Below are 20,000 nucleotides of genomic sequence, written 5' to 3'. Positions count from 1 at the left end.
ACTCTGAAAAACTGTAAACACTGTAAATATTATTTTTCATATCTTGTAATGAAATTTGTGTTTTATCTTAGACTAGGGCTACATTTAGAGTTCATTAAAGCCAATGAAAAGTTGTAAATATCATAATGGACAATCATTAGTTATTGTAATTTAATTCACGCACTATTTGATTTACTGAATGTAATAAAAAAAATTAAATGTATGTTTGCAACTGTATAAAAACTTAAAATAGGTATTGGTAATAAATAGCTAACTAACTATTGATGAGGGAATTCTATTCTCTAAGTAAAATCAATTATATATTTCATAAGCTTCGTCATGAATTCTAAAATGAATTGTTAGGGTAATTCTCTTCTCCAAGTAAATTGAAGACTACGTTGCATATCTTTTACAATGAAATCTAAATTGTATTGAAAAGGTAACTCTGTTCTCTAAGTAAAATCATAGATATATTCCATAACCTTTACTATAAAATCTAAAAAGTATTGATAAGGTCACTCTATTCATCAAGTAAAATAAAGTATATATTTCATAAGCTTCACAATGAAATTTAAAATTTAATGATAAGGCCATTCTCTTCTCCAAGTAAAATCAGTTTTATAAGCATTACCATAAAATCTGAAAAGTATTGATAAGGTAAGGACACTATTCTGCAAGTAAAATCATGGATATATTTCATAAGCTTTAACTTAAAATCTAGAAATTATTGATAAGGTCATTCTATTCTCCAAGTAAACTCAAAGTTACGTTTTATAAGCTTCACCTTAACATCTAAAAAGTATTGATAAGGTGATTATATACGCCAAGTAAAGTCAAGGACAACAAAGCTTCGCTAACTCAGTCAACAGGCGAAAGAAAACCTTTTTATCTAAGCCTAATGTTTCCAGGATAATCATGATGAACTCCGACAAAGAAATCCTAATATTTTCAACATTGAGCATATCACCGAGCGAGATTTTTTCAATTTATTGTTTCCTCCATCTATTCAATATTCTCTTGCAATTTACAGTTTATTTTTACACATATTGGCCTGCGTAGGTTGATTGAGAGGATTTTTAATTTTGCGTCAGTCATGCGAGTTTCTAAACAGAAAATCGGTATATTTTCTGTTTCGTTGAAATAATTAGAATATCACCTGACAACCTGATACCTGCAGCTACATTTTCCAAGGATATTTCAGGATCCAGACAATTTTGTCAGCAAATTCAGCGGTATATTTTGTAAGGAGTATTCTCAAAGATTGTCCTTGTAATTTGGACACATATAACTTTCATATATAAGATATTTTTAAATCTACGTTCTTCACATAAATATTCAAATGAAATCATATTTTTTTCCAGTTCTATAAATTCATTAAAACTTTTCTATTCGCTTCATAATTTACAAAGAAAAATAAACAGATTTAGACGAATGTTCAGTTAATAATATTAGTGCTTATACATTATTAACTAATCGCTAATTACAACTAAAGAGTTATTTAGAAATCAACTGATATGGCTTATAGATCATATGGTTTATTTTATATGTCAAAAGGTATTTTTAAGCTTCCCATCACATGACTGTTCCTTCAGAAAAAGGATTTATTAACCCCCCAAGAGGTAATAAAATGACTTTCGTTTATTTATATGTTTGTTTCTCTATGAACAGGATTACTTAAAAACCTTTCGCAAGATTTTAAAAAAATTTTAACAAGAGATAGACATATTCCAGAAGAACCCATCTAATTTTGATTATTATCAAATCGCCTGAAATTACATATAAAAATTGATCAGTTTAGTGAGATCAGTGTTACTCTATGGACATGAGTCATGGTATGACAATGAAGCAATCTCAACTTAATTTAGAAGATTTGAGAACAAAGCCCTCAGAGGGATATTGGGAGTTAAATGGCAGCACAGATTTAGAAATGTAACTGTAAGAGATGAGATTATGATGAGGGGTAGATGGAGAGTGTTTAAGCATCCTCTTCGCACTCCCCAAGGGATATTAGTTCACCAAACATTCAGCTGGGCTCCACAAGACACCAGAAGAGTTGGAAGACCCAGGCCTACATGGCTGAGGATTATGAAGCGCGAAGTAGGAGATTACGGATGAAGAAGTATTGAATTAAAAGCTCAAGATAGAGACAACTGGCAAAATCTAACAGACCCCTTCGCATCAATGGGAATAGGAGGAGATGATGATGATGATGATGATGATTATAAGTAGATTCATTCAGGGTCAACATATTAAAAGGGGAAGCTTGGTCCGTAGACTTGTGGAAAATGTTGATAATCTTCTTAAGCGAAGGCTTGAAATCTTTAATTGCTCGTTTTTCCTGTTTTCATTAATAGTCTTAATGCTAATAACCCGTTTCTTATGCTATAAATTTTCCTTATTAAAAATAGATCTCTGCACAAGCTATATTTACATAACCGCCTTTCACGCTTCAACTCATCTTTTCAACTTAATTTTCACGCTAGCTCCTTTAGACAAAATCCCTCAGAGCAGATATTCTTTTCCCCTACCTTTTACATTCTGGTAGAAAAACAAATATTGAACGTTTTAGTCGATATAACTACAATTTCAAAAGATTTATAAGGGGTTTTGTAACTTACAAGTTGTTTATAGTTCATTTTTATCTAATATTTACGACCTTGACTAAAAAATCTAACTTTTTTTGCCCTAAGGTTTGAGTGAGTCATGCAGCTAGATTGATTGGTTGATTATACCATATAACTCATAATCAATCAATCAATCTAGCTGCATGAGTCAATCTGGTAAAAATCAAATAATATTAAACATTTTGGAAAACGTAATCACAATTTTGGAGACACGCACATTGGATTTGGTAACTTACAAAATTTTCATAAAGAGAGTTCACTTTTATTTAATATTTATGTCACCCGTCACCAATAATAACCACCAGATAGAGAAGTCAGAGATTTCATTCCTTCACCAACGAAGACTGTCAAAATTTTACTCAAGTCTACGGACCAAGCTATCCCCTTGTCATATGTTGGCAGTGAATGAAATTAATGTATAATCATTATCCTGGAACCGGATGGTGATTCGGATCACCACCAAAATCTCAACACCTAAATTACCCCACTTCTGACATATCCTAAAATTTTCATCAAAATGCATCATTAAGTTTTGATTTAGACTGTCGCCAAACGTATAAACAGAGGTGAAAATATTGCATTAGGAGTCATTTCACCAACATTTCCAGCTGCATGTCTCAATCTCTAGAATCTAGATGCATTGGCAAGAAGTCTATCACCCATCCACTCGCCTACTTCCATTTTAATTCAGTTCTCTCACCGGGGAAAGAGAGAGAGAGTCTTACTTAGTTTGTAAGGCAAATCCCTCCACTGCAAAATTCTCGGATTCTTCTGTTCTCTCAACGCTGCTTGGAAAAAAGGCTGAGGTGAAAAGATGTTGATGGGAGAAGCCAGCTCATTTCTCAGGAGACTTTCTCATCGAATATATTCCGACAGAATATATTAGTGGAATGAGACAGTCTCGCGCTTGGCGCTGATGAAAGGAGATATATTCTTTTTGACGCCTTATAAAAAAAAAATATGTATACGCCGATATTAAATTGGAAGAACCAGGCCTACATGGCTAAGGACTATGAAGCGTGAAGAAAGAGAGGGTGAATGGAGCAGTATTGAATTAAAAGCTCAAGGTAGAGACGACTGGCGAAATCTAACCGAGGCTCTTTGCATCCTTGGAAGTAGGAGATGATATATATATATATATATATATATATATATATATATATATATATATATATATATATATATATATATATATATATATATATATATATATTGTCTCCATGTGTCACTAAACATTAAACACGTAATCAATCATATCCCATTACTGTCTTCTGTATTGATTTTCTGTCAATAAAGAAGACAGTAATGGGATATGATTGATTACGTGTTTAATGTTTAGTGACACATGAAGACAATATATATATATATATATATATATATATATATATATATATATATATATATATATATATATATATATATTCTCCTACTCCCAAGGATGCAAAGAGCCTCGGTTAGATTTCACCAGTCGTCTCTACCTTGAGCTTTTAATTCAATACTGCTCCATTCATCCTCTCCTTCTTCACGTTTCATAGTCTTTAGCCATGTAGGCCTGGTCTTCCAACTCTTCTAGTGGCTTGTGTGGCCCAGTTAACGTTTGGTAAACTATTATCTTTTAGAAAGAGCAAAGAGCATGCAGAAACCATCTCCATCTACACCTAGCATGATCTCATTCACATATTGCAATCGTGCAATCTCTCTTATAGTTCCATTTCTAATCCAGTCCTGCCATTTAACTCATAATATCCTTCTGAGGGCTTTGTTCTCAAATCTACTAAATCTATTGGAGATTGTTTCATTGTCATACCACGACTCGTGTCCACACAGTAACACAGATCTCACTAAACTGATATATATAGCCTAGGTGGATATATTCACCTATGTTTTTTTTTTTTTTCCTGAATATTCACATTGTAGCGGGATGTATACAAAACACAACCCCCACACCCTTGATCACTCTTACTTCCAAAATATCCCACAACACAAACTTTCCCCTTACTTTACTTTAAACTAGACTCTTGGACAGAAGGAAAATGAAAACAAAACATAGCCTTAAAACTATATTAACGCAACCAAAAACAGAACACATATCATTAAACTGACTTAACACTAGAACAAATCACTTATCACCAAACCATCCACCATATGCCATAACCCAGGAACAATCACAATTTATCATAAATTCAATAGACAAAAAAAACACACAAAATTCGCTGTATATATCGGTGCGTGATGGTACCGAAAACTCGCCAACAATCGAAAAAACAATATCCTTTTAATGTACCCAACACCGTCAGTCCACGCACAGTACCAAAAGCACACTTAAGACTAAATAAATTACTTAATACTAAACACCAATCATATTCTGCAACACAAAAAATTAATGCCAAACCAAGAGAACCTCTTGGTTCACACGCAACAGTCCTTAAGCAAGTTGTAGCCTACTGGCACTGGCCAACACTATCGTACGGCCAATTCGACTATGCAATCTTATGCGGTGGTCGTCGTTATCAATTGTCGTGAGAGAAATCCGTATTTTATAGCCGGGTCATCAACGTTCAAAAATTCTGTATTTCAGCAGTCTATTCCTATATTCATTGTCCGGTCCGGGTCGTCATCATCAAGCTAATCATATACAATATACACACGGCTGGCAAACACCACCTTCCAGGCCAAACTAAAACTCCAAGGAGTATAAAGGAATCCAAAGGAGGAACTACGGCCTGCAATAAAAAAGAAAAAAACGCTTACGAAAACTCCTAACTAAACTAAACTATCGTACTATAATCAAAGATAAACAATAAACTTTCTATCACTCATGAACGCGCCTAACAAAAATAAATAAAAACAGTACTTACTCAGAATATAAAAAAAAGCTTCACAGCCGGCTTTCGAAGAGCAAAAAAAATACACAACCGACTCCTTCTATCGTTTTATATCCAATGCTTTCGCCCAAGACATTCATCACCACCCTATCCTAGCTAAAAAGGTAAACAACAACCTCAATTATACCAACAATCTTTCCAACTTCAAACAATCATTCGCTAATTACCCTTTTTCTTCAGCGCGCACCGCGGACACACAAACACACGCACACACAACCACACATAGCCTACTCTCTTGCGCACGCGCGATCTAGCAAACTAAAGCAAATGAAATTCTCTCTCTCTCTCTCTGACGAAACTAAAGCAAATAAACACTCTTTCTTTCTTTCTTGCGGTTTGACAAACTTAAGTAAATAAACACTCGCTCACACACACACACACACACTCTCTCTCTCTCTCTCTCTCTCTAATGACAAAGCTAAAGCAAATAAAATGTCTCTATTTAACAATACTAAAACAACTCTCTCTGTCTCTCTCTCTCTCTCTCTCTCTCTCTCTCTCTCTCTCTCTCTCTGACAAACTAAAGCCAATACTGTAAACAATTTCTCTCTCTCTCTCTCTCTCTCTCTCTCTCTCTCTCCCTGACAAAACTTAAATAAACACACTTGCACTCTCTCTCTCTCTCTCTCTCTCTCTCTCTCTCTCTCTCTCTCTCTCTCTCTCTCTCTCTCTCTCTCTCTCTCTCTCTCTTTGATTTGGCAAATAAAAAAATAAATTAAAATAAAATTAATCCTCCACAACATTTCAATATTTTCGTTGACCAAAATATTACCCTTTGAAAAAAAGTGTTTATTTTAGATATATCAGAGCTGTGCTCGCTACCGGCGTGACAAAACGTAAAAATATATGTATATTTATGTATATAAGCTATACTAAAGTATATATGAATATATAAATAAATAAATATATATATATATATATATATATATATATATATATATATATATATATATATATATATATATATATATATATATATACATATATATATATATATTGTAGTGTATATTTTTGTAAATTTATGCATATATATATATATATATATATATATATATATATATATATATATATATATATATATATGTGTGTGTGTGTGTGTGTGTGTTTGTGTGTGCACATACTGCAACTATCAACTTAATCTACAACTGCTAGAAAAAGAATCCGTTATTTGATTAAAAAAAAAAGCATATATACATTTCAATTCCTATAAATTCCATAACTCCAAAAGTCGTATCCAACATTCCCGTTCAAACTTCAAAGATAAACTACAATATTCGAATGGAAAAAAAAATCTGAAGAAAAAGAAAAAAAAGTAATCCAAACTGGTGACATCAGCTAAACTGAATGTTCAGAGGAAACTAGAAGCGCTTAGTAACGGGATTTTGATAGTTTCTCCCTTCCCCGAGATATGAGTTATATTCTGACGGGAGTAATGAAAGGATAGGAAATGAATGGAGATGTAAGGTAGATATTTAAGCCTTCTGGGTTTTCGATGTTCAAATGGGTTGTTTGTTTATATGTTATTGTTTATTTGCTTTGAAAGGTTCAGTTACATCTCCCCTAGCCTATATGATAAAGAACAAGATTTGTCTATGGATGATATTTTCTAATTGAAGCCATGTCATTCAAGTCTTTGCTAATATTCAGCTCTGACTAGTGCATGGATAGGCGACCGTAGATGGATACCAGATATAATACAACCTTTATTGTATATATATATATATATATATATATATATATATATATATATATGTACACATACATACTTTATTTAATGGTATACCTTAACCTGGTGAAAGGGTTTCCGCATTGTAATGATCAGATAAGCTCTATTAGAGACACCTATACTAGGTTGTCTTCCTGTGGGTGATTGGATTAAAGTCTCCCACCGTCACCAATCCAAAATTGGCCAGAGTGGTGATGAAAACTGGCCATATCCCAGACAGGAATAAGGACATGTCTGAGGGCTTTGTGCTGCAGTGGACAAGAAACATTGCATTTCCTGTTGTTATTGTTTCATGTAATCAGAAAATCAAATAACCTGTTTATTACAAATGCTTCAGGATCATTGAATTCAAATGGATTTCTGTACACGCAAACACAAACAACAACCCCCCCCCCTCTCTCTCTCTCTCTCTCTCTCTCTCTCTCTCTCTCTCTCTCTCTCTCTCTCTCTCTCCACTTTAAAAAAAAAACACTTACCCTTACGTCTAAGCTACGTGTCAAAAAACCATCACGTCAATAAGGTCGTAATGGCCAGCTTGATTATAGAAGTATTAACCTTTATGAACGAACCATTCATTCCAATAATAGTCTGGATATTCTTTGCCCGATATTAAAATGCTAAAATGACCCAATAAATGTTACAGAGCTTCATCAAAATTGCTAATTATACACTGGTCTAAGGATACTGGCCTTCGAACAACGCACTATTAACTTTCTAATTAACATATGAACCAGGGTTTGAAGAATGGTCTGCAAAGTTTACTCTGTTTTGATAATTAGGACAATAGCCTCAACAGATATATAACTACAGATGTATTTTGTAATATGAAATTAACTACAATACCTGGTAAGCTGTTGACTTATGTTGGCCAAAACTATTTATTTTAAAAAAAGCTTTGGCATAGCAATCGCAAATAAAAAGATTCACAGATGGATTGAAGGTTAAAAGTTTCCAGAAATAGACCGTTTAGGAGATTGTCCACTTACATAGCCATCTCCGAAGCGCAGGTTCGAACCCTACTTTGGTTAGATGTAATCATCTTATACAAATATCTTTCCGGTACTACTCCAAAGGTAATTAATTATTATTTGTTTGGACTTATATATGATACTCTGAGAATTACATATGTTAGAAACATAGCTAAAATGGTATGTGTGTATGTATATATATATATATATATATATATATATATATATATATATATATATATATATACATATATAAATCTATATATATATATATATATATATATATATATATATATATATATATATATATATATATATATATATATATATATATATATTCGTTTTTGCATAAACATATCATTATCATCAACCATTACAACTTCACTGCACGACAAAGGCCTCAGGCATGTCCTTCCAAAACCCATGTATCCTTTATCACATATACATATTTATACAGACACATATCACATATATAAATACACACACACACACATATATATAAATTCCTGTTTTCCTGAGGCTAAACTAACTAGTTTAGCTTTTCGATCTCGTGAGATTAAAGCTCTGTTGATGGACCTTGATGCTTATGGAGGTGTAGACCCAAATGGTATTTTTCCTTTATTTTTTATAAAGACAGCAGATTTCTTAGCTCCAAAGTTATCTGTTATTTTGCGCAAGTTATCAAGAAGAGGAGCTTTTAGCACTAGTTGGAGAATTGGTAATGTTACTCCTCTATGTAAATGTGTTTGTGGTAGCTCAAGTCCCACTGATTACCGCCCAATTTCCATAACTCCCATATTATCTAAAGTTTTTGAACGTCTTCTGGCAAAACGTCTTAATAGGTTTGCTGAAGGTAATCATCTACTCCCTAGTTTGCAATTTGGTTTTCGTAAAGGCCTTGGAGCATGTGATGCCCTTCTTACAATCTCCAATGCTGTACAGAAATCCCTTGATTGTGGTGGGGAAGTTCGTATGATTGGCCTTGATTTTAGTGCTGCCTTTGACCGTGTTAATCATGAGGCCCTTGTTTTCAAACTGGAACAGTTGGGAGTGGGTGGGTCCCTTCTTAGCATTATTATTGATTTTTTAAGTAATAGATCTCAAAGAGTTGTTGTTGATGGGCACCATAGTGATTATAGGAATGTGATATCCGGTGTTCCACAGGGTAGTGTTCTTGGCCCATTACTTTTCATACTATATACACATGACATGTGGTTTGACCTAGAAAACAAGCTTGTTGCATATGCAGATGATGCTACTCTCTTTGCATCAATTCCATCCCCTGAATGTAGATCTAGGGTTGGTGAATCCCTTAATAGAGATTTAGCTAGAATTAGTGCATGGTGCAAATTATGGGGTATGAAGTTGAATCCTAACAAAACTCAAAGTATGATTGTAAGTAGGTCAAGGACGGTGGCTCCTCAACATCCGGATCTCAGTATTGATAATGTTTCTTTAAATATGTATGACTTTCAAAATTTTAGGTGTGATTCTCGACAGTAAATTTACTTTTGAGAAACATATAAGGTCTGTGTCTTCTTCAATTGCACAAAAAATAGGCTTATTGAGAAAGTCTTTCAAGATTTTCGGTGATCAATGTATTCTGAAGAAGTATTTTAATTCTTTCATTCTACCTTGTTTTGAGTATTGTTCTCCTGTCTGGTCTTCAGCTGCTGATTCTCATCTTAATTTGTTGGACAGAAACTTACAGTCTATTAAATTTCTTATTCCTGATCTAGATATTAATCTCTGGCACCGTCGTTCAATTAGTTCATTATGCATGTTGCATAAGATTTTTCATAACTCTGACCATCCTTTACATTCAGATCTCCCTGGACAATTCTATCCTGTTCGTAATACTAGGCAGGCCGTTAATTCTAAAAGCCAGGCCTTCTCCATCACGAGGCTCAATACTACGCAGTACTCTAGAAGTTTTATTCCAGCTGTTACCAAGTTGTGGAATGATCTTCCTAATCGGTTGGTTGAATCAGTAGAACTTCAAAAGTTCAAAGTTGGAGCAAATGCTTTTTTGTTGACCAGGCGGACATGAGTCTTTTATAGTTTATTTATGTCATATTTGTTTTTGATGTTGTTAATAGTTTATATATGACATGTCTGTTTTGACGTTGTTACTGTTTTTAGAATGATTTATTGTTAATTTGTTCTCTTCATTTATTTATTTCCTTATTTCCTTTCCTCACTGGGCTATTTTTCCCTGTTGGAGCCCCTGGGCTTATAGCATCTTGCTTTTCCAACTAGGGTTGTAGCTTGGATAGTAATAATAATAATGATAATAATAATAATATACATATATATGTATATATATATATATACATATATATATATATATATATATATATATATATATAAATATATATATATATATATATATATATATATATATATATATATATATATATATATATATGCACAATATGTTAATGTAGAGTACACTGTACATATTTAAATACACAATAATAATTCCTATCAAACAATATAATCCCATTGTATAAACTAATCACTCAAGAAAAGAAAAAGATATCAAAAGCATAATTGAACATTTAAACCCTTCAACTCCCTCGACATCCGACCATTGAACAATAATATTAAACTTACAGTAAGCACAGAGATCCTTAGCACTACTTACTCATCCTTATAATTAACATTACATAAACATCAAACCAAGCGTAATCTCCTACTTTATCCAATATAACAGAATATAACAAATGAAATTACATTCTATATAAAGATTTGATTAAGCGCAAAACACCTGACTACAGATATAGCCTTCGTTGATGCTATCAAATATCCAAAAATAATTTATCCTTTATCCGCCATCAAGGAATATTTTAATATCGGGATAATCGAAGAGGTCATTTACACACGCCATGGTCTGAGGTGATGACGTAATAATAGACACTAAAAAATCTGATTCATGTTACTTAAGTCCATAAGTGAAAACGTTTATTATTATTATTATTATTATTACTTACTAAGCTACAACCCTAGTTGGAAAAGCAGTATGCTATAAGCCCAGGGGCTCCAACAGGGAAAATAGCTCAGTGCGGAAAGGAAAAAAGGAAAATAAAATATTCTAAGAAGAGTAACAACAATAAATATCTCCTATATAAACTATAAAAACTTTAACAAAACAAGAGGAAGAGAAATAAGATAGGAGAGTGTGCTCGAGTGTACCCTCAAGCAAGAGAACTCTAACCCAAGACAGTGAAAGGCCATGGTACAGAGGCTATGGCACTACCCAAGACTAGAGAACAGTGGTTTGATTTTGGAGTGTCCTTCTCCTAGAAGAGCTGCTTACCATAGCTAAAGAGTCTCTTCTACCCTTACCAAGAGGAAAGTGGCACTGAACAATTACAGTGCAGTAACCCCTTGGGTGATGAAGAATTGTTTGGTAATCTGTGTTGTCAGGTGTATGAGGATAGAGGAGAATATGTAAAGAATATGCCAGACTATTCAGTGTGTATGTAGGCAAAGGGAAAATGAACCGTAACCAGAGAGGAGGATCCAATGTAGTACTGTCTGGCCAGTCAAAAGACCCCATAACTCTCTAGCGGTAGTATCTCAACGGGTGGCTGGTGTTTGTGATGAATGAGCTGAGGAAAAATGGGATATTTCAATAGTTATATATATATATATATATATATATATATATATATATATATATATATATATATATATATATATATATATATATATATTGCATATACATATATTTCTTTTTAGGCACGCTGAGCTGCATTGCCAAACGTATGCCTGGTCATCCTCCCCTCGTCCCTTTGGAGAAGTAGTAGTCATACTCTGTAGAGAAAGTGGGAGTAAGGAAAGGGGTAGGGGTAGGAAGGGTTAAATCTATAAGTGAGCATGTGTATCACCTACAACACTATATATATATATATATATATATATATATATATATATATATATATATATATATATATATATATATATATATATACACGTGTGTGTGCGTATCGAAAAGTATAAACTGAAAACTTGAAAATCATCGTTTTCCACACGCCTGCCCTAAAATTATAACATGGCATTCAAGCACCCCTAAATCCACTCTCTCTCTCTCTCTCTCTCTCTCTCTCTCTCTCTCTCTCTCTCTCTCTCTCTCTCTCTCTCTCTCTCTCTCTCTCTCTCTCTCTCCTAATACCCCAAAAAATAATAGCAAACACACCTCATGGCGTACGATTCGAAACCCTTTCTCTTGCTAATGACCAATAACAGTTCGGGACCGAATTATAATGAGCATATTTTCTCTCCTTCTTTATGACAATGTGTACAAATATATTCCTCACAGAGGGCAAACCTTTGATTCCCGGAGGCGAGATATGTATTCGGTGATAAAGTAAAGGGGAAATGTAATAGAGAGAGAGAGAGAGAGAGAGAGAGAGAGAGAGAGAGAGAGAGAGAGAGAGAGAGAGAGAGAGAGAGAGAGAGAGAGAGATTAAACTGAAATCAGGTATAAGTGAGTTGAGTCTTCTTGAAGTCCATTATTCTTGCATCAAACGAGTTATGATTTATACACGTTGCTTGCTAACGTGTTCCATTACATAGTTGATATTGTGTGTAGATTACACTACACCCACAAGGAATATACTTATATATACATGTATATATGTATATATATATATATATATATATATATATATATATATATATATATATATATATTAACAATCAACTATCCATAATTACTTAAGTGGTGTTTCATAATAAGTGCCTTTTAATCTTTCATTGTAATACATACATACATACATACGCACATACATACATCATATATATATATATATATATATATATATATATATATATATATATATATATATATATATATATATATATATATATCCAAATAGGTCATATATTTCAATACATTAACCTCTTACCGACTCTGGGATGAAAGTCCAAAGGCGAAACCACTCAAGGACAATAACACCTGACCGGCCGGGACTCGAACCTTGGTCCAGGATGCTTGTATGACAGTAACAGTACCATTTAGCCATCTTTCTTCGTGGCTAAATGGTACTGTCACTGTCATACAAGTATCATGGACCAGGGTTCGAGTCCCGACCGGTGAGATGCTATAGTCTTGAGTGGTTTCGCTTTGGGACTCTGATCCCGAGGTCGGTAAGAGAATGCAGACATCATTGTATTAAAATATATGGCTTATTCTAATATGAGAAAACACGTCTAAATGTGAAAAATTTATATATATATATATATATATATATATATATATATATATATATATATATATATATATATAATAAGAAAACAATGTACAATCAACTCAGCAAAGTTCAAAAAAAGCAAACTCAAATTTAAAATTTAACACAGTTTGTGATATCTGCCATTTCAAGGTCTAGTTAATTTAAAGAAGGGTAACTAATGCATATTAATGTTTCCTCGTTAAGTAATCTTAATCTATTTTGGGTATGGTCAGTTAGAGAATGGGTGACCAAAACTGAATGTGCATGATCCTTTGAACATTCATCCCCAAAAATGATTGCTAACTAAATGGCAACACAGCCTACGAAACCAACATGAATAATAAAAGATTAAACAAAATCAATCAAAGATGTATCTATTCACAAAATATCAATGCTACAAAATACTTGCAATAACTATTACGTTCCTGTCTCGCAATCTATTGGACGGGAGTTCAAGTCTCACTGAAGACTAGAAGTTTTTAGTTGTGTCTGCAACTAGGCTACACCGTTCTTATGAGCTATGGATACGGAGCTTGGGTGAATACACAGGTCTACTGCCGAGTCATAAAAAATCATTAACTGGCCCTCCCTGGCCTAGCTGGGGTTGTAGGACAATCCCCTCTGCCTTACCTCTGCCACTAAAGAGCTACCTTTTAAATCTCTAAACACTAAGCAGACAAAACACGGCTAATCATAATTAAAATTTTGAGTAGTGAAAGAGTAGCCATAAGAACCACTGAGGCTGGAGAGACTCTTCTCAGAATTTCTGGGATAGATTATATCTCTTTTGCTTACGATTAGCTTACTGTTGAGATTTTAAATGTTACTCATGAGCGGCGGCGGGGGGGGGGGTGTAAGGACCAGGGAGGGCCAGTTAATGGGGTCAACGTAGTTTGTTGGGATGGCCGTAAACTTTCTTATTGCTTATCAGATCCATTTTGATAAAGGGGATGTTGTTGTTTATCTTGGTCTGATATACGATGATATTAAGATAGTTTAACGATTTAAGATATATTATGATTTCATTACCTTGCCAGGAGTGAAGCCAGTTGGGAGACAACCACAGGGTTGACACTTAATCTTGGGGTGAGCTAAGGATACGGCGGTAGATAAATTGGTAAAAATACGGTGGTAGGTAAATAAGTAAGGATACGGCGGTAGGTAAAAAAGTAAGGAAACAGTGGTACGTAAATAGGTAAGGACTCCTAGGTTAGGTTAGGTGAGGTGAGGAACCTAATATTTATTGGTGTTCCTGTGATTATTTCTCTTTCATAAAGTTTTTTTTTTTTCCAGTCACATCTCTTGAAATTCTACACCCAGCCTATCCCAACCAACTACAAAGGCTCCAAAATCGACAAATTCGAAAACAAAAAATAAAAATAGCCATAATCTCCCTTCTCAAACTGCCACCCACCCCGGCCAGGCCCAGCAGGCCAACCAAGTATCATAAAGAAGCCAAATCGCATTAAACCCTCCTATTAGAGCCACAATGAGCCTCTCCATCCCACCTCTTAGATAAATAAACTCTTCCAATCAACTTTTTCAACTCCCGTAAAAACTTTGGGGATCCGACCCCACCCCCGGTCCCGACTTTCAATTTGGACCGGCGGGTTGTCTCCGTAACTCGATTTCCTACGTTTTTTAGGTCTTCGCTCAACTTCTAGATCAGGTCAGACAAGGAAGGTTTTGTTGGGTCTACTATTATTACTAGAATTAATAATACAGCAAATTTCAAAGCAGAATAAAATGTACCATCTTCTCTATATATAATACAGAGCAAGAGTCTGCATTTGACAGGAATATGTATGGAAGAGTTGTCATCAAATATATCACTCTTTCTGGGTTAAGTGGTAAATCACTGGAACCTCAATTTTTTTTAACAGAGTTCGAATACATGGCCAACCGGAAGCTATTATCATGAAGTTAATCCACCCAGAGATATTCCGATATTAGGAGGTAGTTGTGGTTTATATGAATATATGTATAAATGATTTTGTTTAAATGTGGAAAATTATCATATATATATATATATATATATATATATATATATATATATATATATATATATATATATATATATATATATATATATATACATACAAACACACACACACGCACACACACACACACACACACACATATATATATATATATATATATATATATATATATATATATATATATATATATTATGACACTGAGTGGCACTGACAAATGTATGCCTACTCTGTCTCACCATATCCCTCAGGTAGGGTGAGAGGGAATAGTAACACCCTGGTGAGAGAGGGTTCCCCGTGAGATCCACTTAGAAACCACAAAATACCATGATGTAGTTAGGAAAGGGGGAGGGGATGGGAAGGATAGATCCTGTGTGTGTGCATGATTATCTAATATTTAGCAGCTATATTTTGACACTATTTAGTCATGAAGAATTTCCAGTGGATATATATTCCCTAGGTTGAACTCGTTATTAAATGTCATTTGTGTTTGATATTCACACTCATTAAAGTCACTCTTGTTAGTGACAAATATGTATCATAGATGGCCACATGTTGCTTACTAATTAACGAGATATCATGGCGGAGATGGGTTGATTTTAAGTTTCAGTACAGATTCATGAATCTAACAGGAATAGGACAGTAAACTCGAAATGAACTCGTTTCAACTCAGAGTCATAGGTTCAATCCTTTGTCCAACAAGATACATTTATCAAGATAAAAAATAAATTTCCGGTGGATATATATTACCAATGTTGAATTCAATATCAAATGCTACATGAAGCTGATATTTACATCTAATAAGGTCACGTGTGTTAGTGACAATGGTTATATATATATATATATATATATATATATATATATATATATATATATATATATATATATATATATATATATATATATATATGCAGAAGAACCACAGGGAAAATGAAAAAACGAAATATACGCTTAAGTCCTGACTAGTTTCGTGATACTTCTTCAGAGGACTGATCAGTCCTCTGAAGAAGTATCTGAAGTCCTCTGAAGAATTATACTGTTCTCAGTCCTATTTTAGTATAATACAGGCGACCGTAAATTTTACCCTACTTGTGATTATCTTTTACGACTTGGTGACTTAATATCACTCTTAACGTCAATATATCTGTTTTTAAAACGGTAAATGCCTGGCAATATTTATTCCAGAAATTTTACCTTCTTTTATACGGCAAATTTTTAACAGTATATATATATATATATATATATATATATATATATATATATATATATATATACATACATACATATACATATATATATATATATATATATATATATATATATATATATATATATATATATATATATTACTATTTGTCACTAACACATGTGACCTTATTAGATGTAAATATCAGCTTCATGTAGCATTTGATATCGAATTTGTGTGAGACAAAGATAAAAGGGAAAGATGAAGGGATGTTTGGTGAAAAGTCTGGTAGAGTGTCTGGGATTGAAAGGTGAAGAGCAAGAGAAGGTGTGGCTTTATTGCTGAGTGAATGGATGACAGGTAAAGTAGTAGAATGGAAGCAGATATCATCTAGGTTAATGTGGGTAAGGGTTAGGTAGGGTAGGGAATGTTGGGCTTTTGTCAGTGCGTATGGGCCAGGTTGTGAGAAAAGTGAAAAAGAGCGGAATGAGTTCTGGAAGGAATCAACTAGGTGTGTAGAAGGACTGGGTAGAAGTAATTATGTAGTTGTCATGGGTGACTTAAATGCTAGACTGGGTGCTGGTGAGGTAGATGTCATTGGGAAGTATGGCGTACCAGGTGAAAATGAGAGTGGTGAGAAACTGGTAGATATGTGTGTTGAGCAAGAGATCGTGATTAGTTCTAGCTTTTTCAAAAAGAAAGATAAAAACAAATATACATGGGTACGAGTGGCAAATGGAAGAGTGGTAGAAAGGGCATTAATGGATTATGTGTTGATAACTAAAAGAATGTTTGGAAGATGGAAAGACGTGCACGTGTTTAGGAGTATGGATAATGGTATGTCAGATCAATTTTTGGTGGAAGGAAAACTAGTTGTAGCAAAAGAGTGGGGGAATAGAGTAGGTGGGTGTAAAAGGGAGCTAGTGAGGGTTGAAGAGCTAATAAAACCGGGGGTAAAAAGTAAATATCAAGAAAGTTGAAAATGGCATATGACGAAGTGAAAGAAAGAGAAACTGGTAATTTAGAGGAGTGGAAGTTAGTAAAAGAAAATTTTGTTGGGATTGCAAGAGATGTGTGAGGCAAGAGGTTTGTTGGAGGCAGCATGAGGAAGGGCAGTGAATGGTAGAATGAAGGAGTGAAGGTAAAAGTGGAAGAGAAAAAGAGGGCTTTTGAAGAATGGCTGCAGAGTAATAGTGTAGAGAAGTATGAAAGATATAGAGAGAAAAATGTGGAAGTAAAGCACAAGGTAAGTGAGGCAAAGAGGGCAGCTGACCTGAGGTGGGGTCAGGGATTGAGTCATTCATATGAAGAGAATAAGAAGAAGTTTTGGAAAGAAGTGAAGAGAGTAAGGAAGGCTGGTTCAAGAATTGAAGACAGTGAAAGATGGAAATGGAAGGTTGTTAAAAGGAGAGGAGCCAAGGAAAAGTATTCTGAAAGTTTACTGAATTTTGAGGATGATAGGGAGGCAGATATAATTGCTGTTGCAGGTGTTGAGGTGTCGTTGATGGGAGATGAGAATGAGAGAAATATTACAAGAGAGGAAGTGAGGAGAGCACTGGATGAAATGAGAGTAGGAAAAGCATCTGGTATGGAATGTGCGAGAGCTGAGATGTTGAAGGAAGGGGGTGTGACTGTACTTATATGGTTGGTGAGATTGTTTGATATGTGTTTTGTGTTGTCAATGGTACCAGTAGAATTGGTTTGTGCATGTATTGTACCACTTAACAAGGGTAAAGGAGATGTGCAAGAGTGTTGTAATTCAAGGGGTATTAGTTTGTTGAGTGTAGTTGGAAAAGTGTATGGTATAGTACTGATTAATAGGATTAAGGATAAAACAGAAAATGAAATCTTAGAAGTACAGGGAGGTTTTATAAGAGTTTGAGGTTGTTTGAATCAGATTTTTACAGTTAGGCAGATATGCGAGAAATATTTAGCAAAAAGTAAGGAGGTGTATGTTGCGTTTATGGATCTGGAGAAAGCGTATGATAGAGTTGATAGGGAAGCAATGTGGAATGTGATGAGGTTATATGGAGTTGGTGGAAGGTTGTTGCAAGCAGTGAAAAGTTTCTACAAAGGTAGTAAAGCATTTGTAAGGATACGAAATGATGTGAGCGATTGGTTTCCGGTGATAGTGGGACTGAGACAGGGATATGGGATATCACCGTGGTTGTTTAACTTGTATGTTGATGGAGTGGTGAGAGAAGTGAATACTCAAGTGCTTGGACGAGGATTGAAACTGATAGACTAGAATGACCATGAATGGGAGGTAAATCAGTTGTTGTTTGCGGATGATACTGTACTGGTTGCAGACGCGGAAGAGAAGCTTGGCCGATTAGTGACAGAATTTGGAAGGGTGTGTGAGAGAGGGAAGTTGAGAGTTAATATTTGTAAGAGTAAGGTTATGAGATGTGCGAGAAGGGAAGGTGGTGCGAGGTTGAATGTCATGTTGAATGGAGAGTTACTTGAGGAGGTGGATCAATTTAAGTACTTTGGGTCTGTTGTTGCAGCAAATGGTGGAGTGGAAGCAGATGTACATCAGAGAGTGAATGAAGGATGAAAAGTGCTAGGGGCAGTTAAGGGAGTAGTAAAAAAATAGAGGGTTGGGCATAAATATAAAGAGAGTTGTGTATGAGAAAGTGATTGTACCAACTGTGACGTATGGATCGGAGTTGTAATGAAAGTGACGGAAAGGCAGAAATTGAATGTCTAAGGAGTATGGCTGGTTTATCTCGAGTAGATAGGGTTAGGAACGAAGTAGTGAGGGTGAGAACGGGTGTAAGAAATGAGGTAGCAGCTAGAGTGAATATGAATGTGTTGAAGTGGTTTGACCATGTTGAGAGAATGGGAAATGGCTGTCTGGTAAAGAAGGTGATGAATGCAAGAGTTGATGGGAGAAGTACAAGAGGAAGGCCAAGGTTTGGATGGATGGATGGAGTGAAGGAAGCTCTGGTTGAAAGGAGGATAGATGTGAGAGAGGCAAGAGAGCGTGCTAGAAATAGGAATGAACGGCGAGCAATTGTGACGTAGTTCCGGTAGGCTCTGCTGCTTCCGCCGGTGCCTTGCATGACCACGGAGGTAGCAGCAGTAGGGGATTAAGCATTATGAAGCTTCATCTGTGGTGGATAATGTGGGAAGGTGAACTGTGCCACACTAGCAGTACCAGCAGAACTCAGTTGAGTTCCTTGTCAGGCTGGGAGGAACGTAGAGAGGAGACGTCCCCTTTTATGTTTCATTTAATTGATGTCGGCTACCCCCAAAAATTAGGGGAAGTGCCTTGATATATATATATATATATATATATATATATATATATATATATATATATATATATATATATATGATAAATTTTGCACATTTAGACGTGTTTTTAATATTCAAATAAGCCATATATATTTTTG

This window comes from Palaemon carinicauda, chromosome 25 (genome assembly GCF_036898095.1).
Source record: "Palaemon carinicauda isolate YSFRI2023 chromosome 25, ASM3689809v2, whole genome shotgun sequence".
Lineage (NCBI taxonomy): Eukaryota > Metazoa > Arthropoda > Malacostraca > Decapoda > Palaemonidae > Palaemon > Palaemon carinicauda.
Note: the sequence above shows the minus strand (reverse complement) of the source record.